The sequence below is a fragment of the Rhinopithecus bieti genome, unplaced genomic scaffold (genome assembly GCF_001698545.2).
Source record: "Rhinopithecus bieti isolate Rb0 unplaced genomic scaffold, ASM169854v2 scaffold_26729, whole genome shotgun sequence".
Lineage (NCBI taxonomy): Eukaryota > Metazoa > Chordata > Mammalia > Primates > Cercopithecidae > Rhinopithecus > Rhinopithecus bieti.
In genome coordinates, this window is record NW_016811904.1 from 139,578 (window position 1) to 145,338 (window position 5,761).

Consider the following 5,761-nt stretch of genomic DNA (forward strand, 5'->3'; position numbering starts at 1 on the left):
GCCATGACAGTTTACAAATGCCATGGCAATGTCCAGAAATTACCCTATATGGTTTTAAAAGGGGAGGGACCTTCATTTCCGGAAATTGCTCCCCCTTTCCCGAAACCTCATGAATAATCCACCCCTTATTTAGAGTATAAGCAAGAAATAACTATAGGTATACTCAGTCAAGTAGCCTGAGTTGCTGCTCTGCCTATCGAGTAGCCATTGTTTTGTTTCTTTACTTCTCTAATAAACTTGCTTTTACTCTACTCTGTGGACTCTCCCTGAATTCTTTCTTGCCTGAGGTCCAAGAACCCTCTCTTATGGGTCTGGATCGGGACCCTTTTCCGGAAACAATAATATATGAATACAGACTCACTAATTGTTTAAAAAAAAAAAGGTACCATAATAGTGTAATACAATAATAATATGAAAAACTGGGTCGGGGTATATGGGAATTCTTTATATTATCTTCTCAGTGTTTCTGTAAATCTAAAACTGTTCTAAAATAAAAGTTTATTTTTAAAAAGATATGATATATGGGATTAGTTGAAAATAATCCAGGTCAGAGAAAGCAGGGAAAATAAATTAAACAAGAGTGGCCGTGGATCAATTACCATTGAAGCTGGTGATGAATACAAGGAGGCTCATCACACTATTTTCTTTTTTTAAACAGTGTCTTGCTTTGTTGCCCAGGTTGGAGTGCAGTGGCGCCATCCAAGTTCACAGCAGCCTCAACCTCCTGGGCTCAGGCAATCCTCCTACCTCAGCTGGGACAACAGGCGTGCTCCAACATGCCCACCTAATTTTTTAAAAAAGTATTTTGAGTAGTCAGGAGTAGTTGCTCAGGCTGGTCTCCAACTCCTGACCTCAAGTGATACTCCAGTCTTGGCCTCTGAAAGTGTTGGGATTACAGGTGTGAGCCATTGCCCCTGGCCTGTACTGTTTCTTTATTTGTGTATGTTAGACATTTTCTGCAATAAACATCAAAATAGATATATCCTAGATTTGCAAAAAAAGAAGAAATAGAAATTCTAGAACTAAAAAGTACAATAACTGAAAATAAGAATTCAATGAAGCTCTTCCTCTTCCACTTCCATTTCCTTTTCCCTTTCCTTCTCATCCTTCCCTTTCCCTTTCTACTTTCCCTTTTCTACTCTGCCCTTCCTTTCCCTCTATTTTTCTTTCTTTCTTTCTTTTTTCTATTTATTTATTTATTTATTTATTTGAGATGGAGTTTTGCTCTTGTTGCCCAGGCTGGAGTGCAACAGTGCAATCTTGGCTCACCACAACCTACGCCTCCTGGGTTCAAGCGTTTCTCCTGCCTCAGCCTCCTAAGTAGCTGGGATTACAGGTATGTGCCACCACACCCGGCTAATTTTGTATTTTTAGTAGAGATGGGGTTTCTCCATGTTGGTCAGGCTGGTCTCAAACGACCAACCTCAGGTGATCTGCCCACCTCGGCTTCCCAAAATGCTGGGATCACAGGTGTGAACCACTGTGCCCAGCCTTCCTTCCCTTTCTTACTTTTTCCATTTCTTCCTGAATAATTCAGCTCAGAAGACATTAAAAGTGACAAAGAAAAGCAGATTTCTGAACTAGGGTTAAGGGAAGCTATGGTGGCCCAAAGCAGCGTGTTTCAGCCAAATCAGAGTGAGGAGGGTAGGCCAGGTGCAGTGGCTCACACCTGTAATCCCAGCACTTTGGGAGGCCAAGGAGGGTGAATCACTTGAGGTCAGGGGTTCAAGACCAGCCTGGCCAACATGGTGAAACCCCATCTTTACTAAAAATACAAAAATTAGCCAGGTGTGATGGTGGGTGCCTGTAATCCCAGGTACTCGGGAGGCTGAGGCAGATAGAATTACTTGAACCCGGGAGGCAGAGGTTGCAGTGAGCTGACATCGTGCCACTGCACTCCCATCTGGGTGACAGAGTGAGACTCCATTTCAAAAAGAAAAAAATATATAAGAGTGATGAGAGTGTTTATGTGGAAACAATTAATGACCTGTCACCTAGTGTCAGAGCCCATATGCGGTGATGAAATCATCCACATGTATTCCCTAGTTCTGCTCACTGGGACAGCTGACAATAGCAATACCTCCATAGCAACATGCACACTTAGCACCCAAATTTTGCTTTCTTTTATTAAAGATGAAATCTCGCTCTGTTGCCCAGGCTATAGTGTAGTGGCACAATCTAGGCTCATTGCAACCTCCACCTCCCGGGCTCAAGTGATTCTCCTGCCTCAGCCTCCTGAGTAGTTGGGATTACAGGCATGAGCCACTGTGCCCTGCCCCAAATTTTGCTTTCTAAATCTCATTCTCTACCCACTAGAAGCGGGGATGCTTGGAGAAATGACTGAGTCCTGGGCTGGGGCAGGGTAAATACAAAATGAGCCTGGAAGATCTTCTTATGCCAGAAAGCAAAGGAATGCTCAAAGAATGAAGGGATCTTGTCAAAAGGACATAGAATCAAGCTTCAAGGGACTCCCACTGGCCAAGTTTAGGACAACCTGAATATCAAAACAAATAATACTAGTTGAGAAGTATAAACTCATTGAATAAAATGGGAAAATATGAAGCCAAACTTATACTGAAAGAGTAAACTGAAAGTTTGATAAGTAATGGACTATTCACATAGGCTCGAAATACCTCCTAACAAACATACATATTAATTACAAAGGAAAAATAGTAATATTACAGCAGAACACCCTGCCAGACACCACCTTAATCAAGTGATTCAAGTCAGCATCATTTTTGTTGTTGTTGTTGTTGTTGTTTGAGATGGAGTTTCGCTTTTGTTTCCTGGGCTGAGTGTAGTGGCACAATCTTGGCTCACTGCAACCTCTGCCACCCGGGTTCAAGAGATTCTCCTGTCTCAGCCTCCTGAGCAGCTGCGATTACAGGCACACACCACTAGGCCTGGCTAATTTTTTGTATTTTTAGTAGAGATGGAGTTTCACCATGTTGGTCAGGCTGGTCTCAAACTCCTGACCTCAGGTGATCCGACTGCCTCGGCCTCCCAAAGTGCTGGGATTACAGGCATGAGCCACTGTGCCTGGCCTAAGTCAGCATCATTAATAAAGAAACAAATCAGGCTGGACATGGTGACTCACACCTGTAATCCCAGCACTTTGAGAGGCTGAAGTGGGAGGATCATTGAGACCAGAAATTTGAGACCAGCCTGGGCAACATGGAGAGACGCTGTCTCTAAAGATATATAACAAATTAGCTGGGAGTGGTGGTGCATATCTGTAGTCCCAGCTACTGGGACAGCTGAGGTGGGGGGATCATTTGAGCCCAGGAATCAGATGTTGCAGTGAGCCATGATTGTGCCACTGCACTCCAGCCTGAGTAACAGAGCAAGATCCTGTCTCACAATAATAATAATAATAATAATAATAATAATAATAATAATATAGAACAAATACAACTCATGTGACATCTCATAGGCTGCAATAAGAATGAAGCATCATTTCTGATAAACTTGCCAAAGATGCATAGTTTCCACCTAATCATGAAGATCCAAATTGTGGATTGATCCTGTAATCTTTAAAAGTGTTAAGATCATGAAAGCCAAGGCAAGACTGAGAAACTGTTCCACTCTGAAAGCAACTAAAAAGACAAATAATACAGCACATAATCCTGACCTGAATCACTTTGCTCTGACGAACAGTATTGGAAAACTGAAGAAACTTACATCAGGTCTGGGGATTAGATGGTAGTAATGTATCAACGATAATTTCCTGATTTTGATGGCTGTACAGTGGTTGTGTATGAGAATGTCTTTGTTTTTATGAAATACACACTAAAATATTCGGGGCTGATAGCATATCTTATTGGCAACTTAATCCCAAATAGGTCAGGAAAAAAAAAAAAAACAACTTTGTACTGCACTTTCAACATTTATGTAAGCATTAGGTGAATATGGTGATGTGTGCCAGTAGTCGCAGCTACTCGGAAAGCTGACGTGGGAGGATCCCTTGAGCCTAGGAGTCTGAGTCCAGTGGGCAATATTATAGCAAGACTTCATCTTAAAAAAAAGGAGAACCCCACTCCACATTTATATAAGCTTGAGATTGATACAAAATGTAGATAAAAAAAGAAAAGAGACTGCTTATGGTGGCTCACACCTGTAATCTCAGCACTTTGAGATGCCAAGGTGGGAGCATCACTTAAGACCAGGAGTATGAGACCAGCCTGGGCAACATAGTGAGATCCTATCTCTAAAAAAAATAATTTTTAAAAAGAATAGCTGGGCATGGTGATGCACATATGTAGCCGCAGCTCCTCGGGAGGCTAGGGTGGGAGGATGGCTTGAGCCCAGGAGGTTGAGGCTGCAGTAAACTGTGATCACGCCACTACACTCCAGCCTGGGTGACAGAGCAAGACAGTCTCAAAAAAATAACTAAATAAAATAAAATAAAATAAAATAAAATAAAAAGCAGCCCAGGCACTGTCATACCTGTAATTCCAGCACTTTGGGAGGCTGAGGCGGGTGGATCACCAGAGGTCAGGAGTTCGAGACCAGCCTGGCCAACATGGTGACATCCCATCTCTACTAAAAATACCAAATTAGCCAGGCATGGTGGCACGTGCCTGTAATCCTAGCTACTCAGGAGGCTGAGGCAGGAGAATTGCTTGAACTGGGGAAGTGGAGGTTGCAGTGAGCTGAGATCGACCATTTCACTCCAGCCTGGGCAAAAAGCAACACACTGTCTCAAAAAAAAAAAAAAAAAAAAAGGAAAAGAAGTAAATTCCGTGAACAGGGTAAGACATTAAGAAACTGATTAAGAACAGTGAACTGATTAAGAAATTAAGGAAAGAATCAGTAATCTGGTAGAGAGTGTAGAAGAAGCTATCCAGAAAGTGTCAGAGAATGTTCAAAGACAGAAGGGAAGGTAATAGACATAGCTAAATCAATGAGAAGGTCTAGTTTATGCTAAATTTGAGAGCAAATGAAAAAAATCGAGGGAGATTGGGAGAGAGAATAAAGAGATAATAGTTGAGGTCTCCCCAGAGCTGATGAATATATCAATCAACAGATTCAAGAGACCCAACAAATCCAAAACCGGAAAAACGTAAATTCTTGACGAGAGTCATAGTTAGAATGCAGAACATCATCAAAAGTTACCATTACAAGGCTGGGATCAGACCTGTAATGCCAGCACTTCAGGAAGCTGAGTTGGGAGGATCACTTGAAGCCAAGAGTTCAAGACCACACTGGTCAAACAGAACAAGACTCCCTCCACCCCATCCTCACCAAAACAAAACAAAACGAAAAGGATGGGCTTGGTGATGCATGTCTGTAGTCTTAGCAACTGGGGAGGCTGAGGCAGGTGGATTGTTAGAGTCCAGGAGTTAGAGGTTGCAGTGAGCTATGATTGTAGCACTGCAGTTCAGCCTGGGTGACATAGTGAGACCCTGTCTCTAAAACAAACAAGCAAAGAAACAAACAAAAATGAATGAAAAGATAAGTCACAGGCTGGGAGAAAATACTGTATATACAAAGCAACTATCTTACCAAGGACTAGTACCTAGAATGTATAAGGAAGTGCTCAACTCAATAATGAAAGGACAAACAACATAAATAAAAATGTACAAAATACTTAAACAGTCACCTAACAAAATGCAGATATATGAATGGTAGATACATGAATGTCCACATTAAAAGGTACACAATGTCATTAACCATCAAAAAGTGCAAATTAAAACTTCCAGAAAATACCACTGCATATCCACAAGAGTGGGTAAAATGAAAAAGTATGTCATGTCGTGGG